Genomic DNA, 12437 nt, shown 5'->3' on the forward strand with positions numbered 1-12437 from the left:
AAGACGAGGCAGTAAAAAGGCGCGGGCGGCACTCTTTCCTGCTCAGCACCGGCCGACGCGGCATCAATTTCAACACCAGACTGTGAACCGACGATTGCGCTCACTCGACGCGTGGGACGAACCGCTCCGATTCCGCAAAAACGCAACCGTTACTCACAGAATGGGTGGAAAACCGCATTCTCGGTTTAATACGATTTTTATAAATTAACTCTGGATATAGCTACAGTTGACATTACCCGCATAAAAAAATATAACCCAGGAATATCCGGAATAATCTTAGATTAATCAAAATTTACCCGAAAAAATTAATCCGAAAAAATGATCCTGGATTAATCCTGTATTAATTGAGATTAATCTATGAATGTTTAAGATCAATCTAGAGATTAATCTAAAAAAATATTCTCAAATTATTCTTTAGATCATTCTGAGATTAATCTAAAAAAATAATTTTTGGAATTTTCTTAGAATGAATCCAGATTAACCTTAAAATGTTTTAAAGTCAATCTAGAGATTAATTTACAAGAATATCCCTAGAATAATCCCAAAGGGGCAATTTGAATATAGTTAATAGAATATCCCCAGATTATTCTATGGATCATTCTGAGATTAATCCAAAAATATTTTTTTAATGTTCCAAGAATATTCTTTAAAAAACCCTAAAAGAGAATAACTTCGATATTTTTCTTAAAATTAAAAACAAAATTAAATATGAAACATAATTTAATCAAGAAAATTAACTGCCATATTGTTAAATAATATGAATAATATCACAAAAAATATTTTTCTAGGAAATATTTTTTAATTAAGTCGATGGATTATATTTTAATATTAAAACCTAAACCTTTTTCATTATCTGATACAAAATTATGATGCCTTTATTTTTCAAAGAATCTGCCCGGATTAAAAAGGGTAAAAATCATAAATGCGATTGAATAAATTAATTTCTTAACACAAAGAGTCTTATTTAATGCTACCGATAAACGGGCAAATATGAAAATAATGGTCAGAAGGACAAAAAAGGGTTAAAAGGGCGATTTTAGTGTGCGCGTGGTAGCGGCGGCTGCACATGCATGCACGCACTTGCATGGAATGCCTGCTGCTGCTGCCTGCCTCTGTTGTGGAGCGGGGGAGGGGCGACGGGCGGTGGCAGCAGCAAGCGCAGCAAGAGACTTACAAAATCCTGCCTCGCTCTCTTTGTCCAACGCGTCAACGGTCAACCGCCGTTCAAAGTTAAAGTTATTAACGGACGCAGGACGCCGGACGCCGCCAGTAAGGGACAACACGGACGTCCCGCAGACTTGGACGGATGGCCTGGATCTGGCGGTTAACAGGGTAAGTCCCATTTTATAGATTAGCGTCCAAAGAAATTAGAACAGATCGCGCAACTTTGAAATCCAACGGTTTTATTGTAAAATTACACTTTTCGCCGCTACTTATGCAGTTTTCGCCACCAATATTTTGATAGGGATCTTCTCCAGTCCTAAATGTTCTTAATTAGAACCCTATAAATAAGTTTGGGTGGCGGAAACTGTAAATCGGTGATGAAAAATGTAATTTTTCCACGTAAATCGCGGTCGCGTTTTTTGTACGCTTTCGAGAATTTTGATTACACATTACGATTCAATTGGCTTCGCTTGGAAAATGGAAAAATATTATGCATGAACTTGACATACTTCTACCTTCCATTTTCCAAGCACAGCTAATTGAAAAAAGCTTTTATTTATTTTTTTCTATGAGTCGCTCCCTTTTTTTAGCTTCAAGCCGTCCGCAGCTGTTTTGCACGACGGGAAAAGATACAATCGTTTAAGTTCTGCAGTTTGGGCTTCAAGATTGGCGGTGCTGGCATCGAATGAGAGAAAATTTTGTACCTGATATGATTAAAAACAAATAAATTTTAAAAATTTAACTGAATAAGTTTGTTATTATTTAAATAATTCCCAATTATATCGCAGTAATAGAAATAACAGATTTTGAAATATTCTAGGAACAATCTGAGGGTAATTTTAAGAATAATTTGGGGATAATTTTTGTCACAATCTATGTTAACCTTAAAATGATATTAGAATCACCTAAGAACATTCTTAGATTATCCTCAAAGAATAATCCAAAGTTAAGATTTGATACGCTAAATATTAATCCTAGAACAATCCAAAGATTAATCCATAAGTATATTCTGAGAATGTTCTAGGATCATTCTTTAGAGCTTTTTGAAACAAACCCCGGCAGAATAATCCTGGAACATTCTAAGGATATTCTCTTAAATTAATCTACAGATTAATCCAGTATCACGAAAAACCGTATCATAAGTTCATATATAATTAATTTTTTAGATTAATCCTGGGCGAAGTCGGTATATTCTTAGAACATTCTCAGGCGATATTTTTTTATGCGGGTAGTGTCATCTAGAATAAATTTCAAGTTTCCAGAGCAAAAAACCTTGTAAAATCAATTGTAAAAAAAAACTCTGAACGACTTTTGCCGCTGCGCCTGTAAGCCGCACGAGCAACTCGAGCAAAACTTGTCGCAGATGTGCCCAAATAGCAGCGTCAGGCGCGGTCACGACGCACTTTCAAATATTTCCGCGAAACTTTTCTTCCCAACTAATTCCATTAAGCCGGCCGAATACGATATTTTACTCCGGAGCCGCTGCTTTTATTCCGGTGCATGCTTTTTTGACGGCTTTTGAAGCAGAATGCGCAAAAAGCGCTCGTGTGTGTGTGTGCCGCCGGAATTTATCGCCGCTTCTTTGAATAATTAATTGCTCCACTGTGTGTTCATTATTAACGAAGAGGCCTTATTTATGTGCGTATAAATAAATATAAAAGGAAGGAAACACACGCGGCCGAGGTCAGACCGCACTGCAAAAGCTCTCGGCCCGAATTCCCTTTTCCTCTCAATGAAACGCGACGGAAATTGTTTTCCCAAATTGGAAGCAGGCCAATTTTAAATACAAAACGCAATTTGCAGTTTTTCTTTGCATTTGATTAGTATCTGTATAAGATAGGTTTTTTCATTTCTATCCCATTTTTACAAAGTTTTCAAAGAGTTATCTTAAGGCTCTTAAGTTTGTTTAAGATTTAAGATGAAGCCAAATATTCCCTGAATTTTTAAACTAGAAAAAAATTCTAGAAAAGCGGCCAGTCAAATTCCTCTATTAGTTTTTTTATTCAACTTTATGTCAGCAAAAAATTTAAAAATGACTTTGAGATCTGCTCTAAGGTTAATTTCACCCTGCGTGGTACCTTCGAGAAGTTTTCAAATTAAACCATTTTGGCACAAAGTTTCCGGCTGCAGCTCTCCTTTGTTGGCTGCTGCGCGGGACCCTCTTGGCTGGCAGTTTGCGAAGTCACAAAAGAGCAGATTAACGAAATTCGGCTGCCCCCTTTCGAGATTATTAAAAATCCAGCCGCTTTGTGTGCCGCGCTTCAATTATTATTATTATATTGATATAATGTAAAAGTTTCTGCAGCAGTAAGAAAAGGGTTGTCTTTTTGTTCTCGGAAGCCAAGTTTTGCACTTGTCGCTGCGAGTGAATTGTTATTCTTATTCCCCCATTTGAGGGCTTAATTAAAATGGGCCGTAAAGCAGCAGCAGCAGCAATTCCAAACTCTCCTCTATTACATGTCTCATTAGCAACCCCCGATATTCAGTCCTGTTGATTACTCGTAAGAAAGTGCATAAATCGCTTTTCTCCCCCTGGCCGTGAGAATTAGAGGTTTAATAGAAGTCAATCACCGGGGAAACAGTGAAAAAATTCATTTCTTTCGGGCGGGATGATCAAAGAATTGTTCTGCGATCGATCGCCGAATTTCATACAGAAAAGTTGGCAGAGTAGCTGAGGGAGGGTGGGAGGGAGACAGAAAGTTCGCCGTCTATTCTAATGAGACAGGGGGAAGGGATGAGGGCGGCTCACTAATTTATTTTTTTATGGCTTAGCAAAGAGGAAGACGAGATTCTTACAGATTCGTTTAGCCTTCAGCCGCGCGCGGCCTAGCGCATTAATAAGATTTCTCATCTAGGAGCGAGCAAAAAAGGCCGGGGCTAACTACCCCATATATATGCTGCCGATGTTTGGATTCCATTTTCTTCCTCCCCTAACCGTGCCGCGGGGTACCCGTTCGAGAAAAAAAATTACTCGAGATTAATTATTTTCAAATCCAGCAGCGGGCGAGGGAAGCTGCTCTTTTCACGATTATGCAAAGCGGGATAGAGAAATGAAAAGCAAATTTTCGCATGAATGGCGGAAAGGGATTGCGCGGTAAAGAGGGTAAATAGAATCGAGGCCGATTATTTACCGTCGGGAGCGGTTTTTCAAGTGGCTCGGCCGGCAGAGAAACAATCTAAATGCAGATGCAATATGGTCGACAAGAGCGATTTGAAATTTGATTTCCAAACCCTCTATAGGCGTCATAAATAAATAACGGGGTGACTCATTATGCCGGGAAATTGGCCGAGTTTTATGGTGATGTGCAATTAATATACGAGCACCCACATGCCCCCGTCACGCTCAAATCCCCGGGCGCTCGTAAAACATCTCGTGCACATCAAGCTTTTCGGGAATTGTGTGGAAAAAAGGGCCCCCTGGATGACTCACAAGAGCAGTCCAGCGTGCTACTGACGCGCTCGTCAAATCTGGAATCATCATCATCGAGTACGTAGAGTGCAGGGGGCTGATCGTGAGCTACAAATGCATTTATTGCACACCCGCGTAGAGTCCATTTCACAGACGAACGTATTTCCGACAATTTTATGCTTCGATTCAGGAATAACTGGGCCGTGTTAGAGTAAAATTTCAGTCAGAAGAAAAACGTGAATTTATTTGCAATTAAATTTACCGTTTCAAGCTTCATGATAAATCAAGGGTTACTTAAATTTTAGATGTGAGCCACATTCCGTCAAAGCAACAAATTTCTGTCCGGGGGTCGATGGATTTTGATGAATTTTTTTTGCGGTAATTTGGCCCTAATTGTACTACAATACAATTGAGAAAACTCCGACTTTCCAATTTTTGCGGGTTTTGCGGGCGTTAAAGGGTCAAAATTTGGGAATTTTGAGTACTTAACAACTTTGCTCAGGGTGGTCCTAGAACAAAAATTAAAAAACCCGTAAACTCGTCTTACAAAGGCAAACAACTTTTACATTGACCTCAAAGTGGTAGGTCAAAGGTCAATGTCATAAAAATTGATTTTTTGATTTTAAACTCAAATTTGAAAATGAATGTATCGAAATTTTTTATTTTTTTCATGCCCATTTTGTAGAGCATAAAAAATTAAGCTAAAAACGTTAAAATTTGGAATGGCGTTTTGCCTCATTTTTTTAATAAAAAATGAAAATTTCGAAAAACCTTGTTTTTCGAAGCTGGTAAAAAACGATGACCGACCAAATCTCGACTTCTAGTCATCCGAATTTAAAAAACCGCATACCGTTAGACTCCTCTCGACGTCCCTAAGTGCACTAAAGGGGTATAAGACCCACCAACCCCCAACCCCCAACCCCCTTTTAACCCCCTCAATAACGTGAAATTTAGAATTTTTCGTCTGTTTCAACACCATTGCACGACGTTCACGAGTAATTGTCTTCTTCAAACCAATTCAGTTACTTAGTTCACTTCAAATCGAGTCAAACGGTACTTAATTTTTGATAATAAGACCACCAAAACCCGAGATTCGGGTGCACAAAGATTTTTATTCTAAACGCGATGCAATAAAATTCTGGATGATCGACCAAATCTCGACTTCTAATCATCTGATTTTGAAAAACCGCGTACCGTTAGACTCCTCTCGACGTCCCTAAGTGCACTAAAGGGGTATGAGACCCACCAACCCCCTACCCCCTTTTAACCCCCTCAAGAACATGAAATTTAGCATTTTTTCGTCCGTTTCAAACCTTAGCACGACGTTGACGAGTAATTGTCTTTTTCAAACCAATTCAGTTACTTAGTTCACGCAAAGACGAGTCAAACGGAACTTATTTTTTGTAAATAGGACCATCAAAAACTGAGATTCGGGTGCACAAAGTTTTTTTATCGAGACGGATGCAATAAAATGCTTGATGAGCACCAAATCTCGAATTCGGCGCTAAAAATCTCGTCGCAATTATAAAATAAACAGCACGCCACTCAACTTGCCCTGACATCCCTTTCGGGATTAAAGGGTGCAATCCCATTACACCCCTAATACACACCCCATCCCGAGCGTTTATTTTTGTATTCATTTTTGTGCGGAAAAGTGTAATTTAACCACTTCTGAGACACTGAAAACAGAAATGGAGACCCCAAATACCCATATTTGGCTTCTAGCTTCCCAGAACCATCAACCCATTTAGTGCAGAATTCGAGATTTGGTGCTCATCAAGCTTTTTATTGCATCCATCACGATAAAAAAAACATTGTGCACCTAAATCTCAGGTTGTGATGGTCCTATTTACAAAATATTAGTTCCGTTTGACTCTTCTTTGAGTGAACTAAGTAACTGAATTGGTTTGAAAAAGACAATTACTCGTCAACGTCGTGCTAAGGTTTGAAACGGACGAAAAAAATGCTAAATTTCATGTTCTTGAGGGGGTTAAAAGGGGGTAGGGGGTTGGTGGGTCTCATACCCCTTTAGTGCACTTAGGGACGTCGAGAGGAGTCTAACGGTACGCGGTTTTTCAAAATCAGATGATTAGAAGTCGAGATTTGGTCGATCATCCAGAATTTTATTGCATCGCGTTTAGAATAAAAATCTTTGTGCACCCGAATCTCGGGTTTTGGTGGTCCTATTATCAAAAATTAAGTACCGTTTGACTCGATTTGAAGTGAACTAAGTAACTGAATTGGTTTGAAGAAGACAATTACTCGTGAACGTCGTGCAATGGTGTTGAAACAGACGAAAAATTCTAAATTTCACGTTATTGAGGGGGTTAAAAGGGGGTTGGGGGTTGGGGGTTGGTGGGTCTTATACCCCTTTAGTGCACTTAGGGACGTCGAGAGGAGTCTAACGGTATGCGGTTTTTTAAATTCGGATGACTAGAAGTCGAGATTTGGTCGGTCATCGTTTTTTACCAGCTTCGAAAAACAAGGTTTTTCGAAATTTTCATTTTTTATTAAAAAAATGAGGCAAAACGCCATTCCAAATTTTAACGTTTTTAGCTTAATTTTTTATGCTCTACAAAATGGGCATGAAAAAAATAAAAAATTTCGATATATTCATTTTCAAATTTGAGTTTAAAATAAAAAAATCAATTTTTATGACATTGACCTTTGACCTACCACTTTGAGGTCAATGTAAAAGTTGTTTGCCTTTGTAAGACGAGTTTACGGGTTTTTTAATTTTTGTTCTAGGACCACCCTGAGCAAAGTTGTTAAGTACTCAAAATTCCCAAATTTTGACCCTTTAACGCCCGCAAAACCCGCAAAAATTGGAAAGTCGGAGTTTTCTCAATTGTATTTTAGTACAATTAGGGCCAAATTACCGCAAAAAAAATTCATCAAAATCCATCGACCCCCGGACAGAAATTTGTTGCTTTGACGGAATGTGGCTCATGTATTTTTTTGCTCTTTTTATCCCTGTCCTCGGACCGGGAAGGACGCGCACTGCACTAGCACGAATGCTGAATTCCGAGTGCCAATAACACCGCGAACGGATAACATGGGCGCACCGCAGGCCGCAGGCCACACAGGGACCCAGCCCACTCAAGGGCCACTTGCCTCCGCACCGAGGACTGCATTGAAACGCTAGACATTCGTCCCGTGAAGCCAAATCACGCATGCTGGAAAGGTGCAAACCAGCAAGTAGCGAGTCCCAGCCCGTTGAGCAATTTGAGAATTTCGAGTCACTAAACTAACCCCTTTTTGCCATATCTGACATTGTGTAGCCAGTATCAAATACCTCCCACTGCTTTGACACTCCTGAGAGTTAGTTATCCTAGTTAGGATCTTTTGTATATTATTCACGAAATTTCTATTTTTAAGGCTGTGGCAAATTTAGAAAACTTTTTAATACGTCGGATAGGAAAAAAATTAAATCTTAAAAGACAGAATGAGATATTTTTCCATGATTTTACGCCAAGAAATTGTAATATACTTGGAAAATTTAATCAAATATTTTCCCTTAAACTCAGTAAAGTTCAGTAAAACACAACAACATAATTCAAAAGACATAAAATTGTATTATTCGTTCTCAATTTATAGTCCAGGCAGGGGTAGTTGGAAACTCATGAAAAATAATCATCAGTAATAAATCTAAATCACAAAACCCGTATGTTATTTATGAAACAAAAAAAGAGACAAAAATAATTCATTTTGAAAAATAAACGAAGCTTTAACCTGCTCTTACTTTGATTTTATGAAAAAATCCTCCCCCTATTGTCAAAAGAGCTCATTTTGCTCGACAAGAGGGATTTAAATTTCTGAATTTGCACTGACACGGCCAAACAAATAGCCGTGTGCCGTGTGTGTTGGAGTCGAGGGGGGCAAAGTGCATAAGGCGACAGACGCAATATGAGAAATGCAGTCGACGCGCTCTGTATGCAGCACGCTCCGTCTCGTTCGCGCCTCCGAGGCAGTGTTTTGCGTAATTTTGTCCGGTGATTGATGAGGTCTGGCGCGGCAAGCGGCCCGACGGCCGAGGGGTTGCGCCAAAGATGAGTTTTCCACCCCCGGGGACGCACAAGCAGGGCAGGTTTATCTTTTTCCGCCCCGCACTCACAAAGCGCAACTTGAATGGACGTCTCGCGATTTTTCTTGGCCAACAAGTGTCCGCGTCCGCGCCGAGCAGAGAAGAGAGCAATTTGACATGAGCATTCTAATTACCATTTTCTCTCTCTGTGTGCCTCGATTAATCGTGCTCATTAATAACTTTCTCGCCCTGCTGCCGTGATTAGGGGGAAATGTCTGCTCTAATGTTTTCCTCGGTTAATTCCCGAAGTTGAGAGCCGCCGGCAAATCCGGCTCGGAATAAAAACATCTTGCAAATGAGCCTGCCCACCAGCGGGCGGGATTTGCCAAGTTATTAACTCCCAAGGGGAGGAATTTCCCGTCTGAAAATGATCAATTTTTACGCTAAAGAGCAAAATTCAACACGCGTCTTGAACCTGGTTCATTTTTAAAGGAGATCAAGCCAAATATTTGCTGTGTTCTTGGTGTAAAAATTGAATGATATTGATTAGATTAAAAATTATCACCTCTTCATTATGAAAAATCAGGACGAGACCATTTTTACAATTCTTAAGTTTTGGTTGTGAATTTATTTGAAAATTAGTAGAAACATTTGTGTTAAATTGGAATTATTCCATAAATAAGGCGCAAAATACCTCTAGGAAATTTTCACTCCCGTTAAAACGTGTCTTGAGACAGCATTAAGATTTTTAAAAAATTGACAGTTTTAAAAATATACAAAATACCTAAAATTTTCAGATAATGAGTTTAATCTCCTTAACTCATAATTTAGATCACCTCACTTGAACGACGTTTTCGTCACTCAAAAACGTATATTGCGAGTGATGGCCAAGAAACGAGCAAAGTGGAGGAAAGGCATTGAACTCGAGTCGTGCAGACCGCTTTTCCAGCAATTTGATATTCTGACTGTGTTCTCTCTGTATGTTTTCGAGTGCGTTAGGTTTGTGCGCAAATACCCTGGAAAATGTGCCATATTTTCAGAAGCGACCAATTCAAGACAAGTTACAACAAGGAGCAGAACTGTTGACCAACAGGAGTTGGTTGTGCCATCTGTTTTGTTAAATCCGTGCGCGCAAAGTCCTCATGTCATGATTCCTAGAGTGTACAATCAACTACCAAAACAAATACGACAAATTCAAGACTTAAACCAATTTGTAAATCGTGTAAAGAAACTCTTGGGACATTACGTCTTTTATGACACAATTGAATTGAATTAGTTAGTTGCCTTTTGCCCACAACCAACTGAACCAAGTAATTTATTTTAGAAATTCAAGTTACAAAAATGAATAATGTCTACACCCAGTCAATGTTGAGAGTGAAACTCTCCTTGCGTGGCAAATTCTCATTTTGTAACAGCCACAATTTGTAAAGTACGCAATTTTCTCACAAATTAAATTAATTTCCGATTTGAAATGACGTCAAAAGAGCGGTAATTACGCCTCGGCAATGTGGGCACTGGCAGTATAAATACGTCCGACCCGCCTGGCTGAAAATCGATTATCGTGGTGCTGCAGCAATGCGCGAATATTGTTTGATTTTAGCAAGTAAACTTGGCAAACAAAGCGGATCCATTCAGAGCGGCGTTGCAATAATCAACAATAAAGGGCGACGGCGATTTCGGCGGCGGAATTCATCCCACCCTGGTCGCGGCTGTGATGTAAATTACATGCAGTGCAAATTAACTGACCGGCAAATCATTAATATCGCGCGCGCAGTTTGCGGCCGGCTGCATGGCGAAAATAGCGAGCTTGCCAGCCGCGCGGCAGAATGCATGCGCGGGATTAATCGCATGCACTGCATACACGGCTTCGTGTTTTATGCAAAAACAAGGCAACATTTGGCTCAACAGCTTAGGACTTGTTTTGCATTGTTGCCGCCCGCCCGCCCGGCTTTCGGCTTTAATTAATGCAGCACGCGAGAGGGTTGCTCCGCTTCACACGTTTTCGGCATGCTTTGATATTTTTTAAACACCCACTGAAGCCACACTTCCATCCCTGAGGTCCGAAATAGGTGGGGTAAATACAAATTCTGATGGAAAAATTGTTTGTGACGTGCGAGCAGAGGCGCAAAGCAAAACGCACGTTGCTGTGGCGCGCGCAACGCTTGAACCTTTTGGTTTCTACTGCGCAAGCGTCCCTCCTCTGACGTCTCTGCCTTGCCTCCTTCTTGGAAGCGGAGAGGAGGTGACGCTTGCGCAGTAGCGACCAAAAGGTTCGTGCGTTGCGCTCGCTACAGCAACGTGTGTTTTGCTTTGCGCCTCTGCTCGCACGTCACTAAACATTTTTCGGTCGGAAAAATACTTACCCCCACCTACATCGACCCTGTTTCCAAATCCATAAAAAATAAATTAAATAAACCATTGTTTTATAATGCAACATGGCAAAATAATTGTTGTCTTGTAAACATCCACTTGAAGAGCACAACAGCCTGAATAAATAATACAAATCAGGCAAGCCGAGGGGAAAGAAACTTTTGTTATTTTTCTCATTCTGTGAAAGGGAGAGTGCTTTTCTTGATCAACTTGCAAAAATATTGTTTTTTTCCGTGCGATTGCCTGCAAGCAGCGCGAGTTTTATTCAAATTCCTGGGGCTGTGCGCGCGCGAGCTATTAAAAAAGCAGGCGCAGCGTCGGTTTTCTGCTTCAGGTCCCCGCATCAAACGGGACGCACGAGCAATTGAGCAAAACCCTGGTGCGGTGTGCGTGTACGCGGACGAAATTGAGAAAAGTGGTGAATCATCCCCCTGCACAGCAGCACTGCACCCCGCAGATTGATGTGGTCTCTGTGTGTGTTCGATTTAAAAGGCCCAAAGCCACACTCCCCAAATGAGTTGCCTCAAAAAACTGGTCGGGAAAGGACCCTCGCCCCCGGAAATCTGAATAACGGTCTTGCGGCTTCGGTTCTTATAGAATAAACTTTTCTAAAGAGCAAAAAATGTGTTTTTGTAGAATGCAGAGAAACCTTAGAAACGGAAACTTTGAAAATTATTTTCTTTTTAGACGTTTATCTGAATTTTTGTATCAATAGATATCGTTGAAACGCTGCAAAAGACCCATAAATTTGGGTCCAAAACTTTGTTACAAAGGAGCACGATCCAAAATGGCTGGAATTATTTATTCATCCGCCAAAGCACGCATTTTACGCTCAAGTAGGCGTCTATTCGCCAAGTTTGTTTCAAATCCGCTTACACATGCTTGCCAAACGAATTGTAAGCAAACTGGTCGGGAAGGAGGCCCTTTTGTAAGTCGGCATGCGAGAAGCCGCATGCACAAAACAGCGCCAATTTCGAGCCACGTCAAGCTCGGATAAACAAAGCGAATCTGCTCTCTCTCTCTCTCTCTCTCTCTCTCTCTCTCTCTCTCTCTCTCTCTCTCTCTCTCTCTCTCTCTCTCTCTCTCTCTCTCTCTCTCTCTCTCTCTCTTTGACTAGCTCCGCCGAGACTGTTATCTCGAGCTGCCGGAAAAGCAGCTTAATGACACTAATTACTCTCGCATTGCTGCCAAAAAGTTTGCCGCGCTGATTCCGCTTGCAAATTAATAATCTCCTTGAGGAATAACGCGCTTCAATCACCTCATCATGTCGAACAGCCATTTTTAAGTGAATCTGCACAGGATACATTATGCTACTTGAGTCAATTTTGGCTTCAATTGAGTCCTGAGGAAATAAGCATTTTCCAGCATTTTGCGGTGTCAATCCTCTTTGATTAATTTAATATTGTAGGCAGAGCTAAAAATGAACCTGTCTTTAATTCTTCTGTGCACTCATCCACTTTAATAAGGCTA

General features: G+C 40.4%; 1 protein-coding gene and 1 long non-coding RNA gene across 3 annotated transcripts in view; one reads left to right on the forward strand and one right to left on the reverse strand.

Annotated features, from left to right (window-relative positions):
* The window catches only part of Trim9 (E3 ubiquitin-protein ligase Trim9), a 147107-nt gene that overhangs the window by 73198 nt on the left and 61472 nt on the right, over positions 1–12437 (reverse strand). The gene's annotated exons all lie outside the window — the stretch shown is intronic.
* LOC135943076 (uncharacterized) lies at positions 241–1914 on the forward strand. The gene is made up of 2 exons (XR_010575163.1): positions 241–1332; positions 1755–1914. It is a non-coding gene; the product is annotated as an uncharacterized LOC135943076 (long non-coding RNA).

This window comes from Cloeon dipterum, chromosome 4, assembly GCF_949628265.1.
Source record: "Cloeon dipterum chromosome 4, ieCloDipt1.1, whole genome shotgun sequence".
Lineage (NCBI taxonomy): Eukaryota > Metazoa > Arthropoda > Insecta > Ephemeroptera > Baetidae > Cloeon > Cloeon dipterum.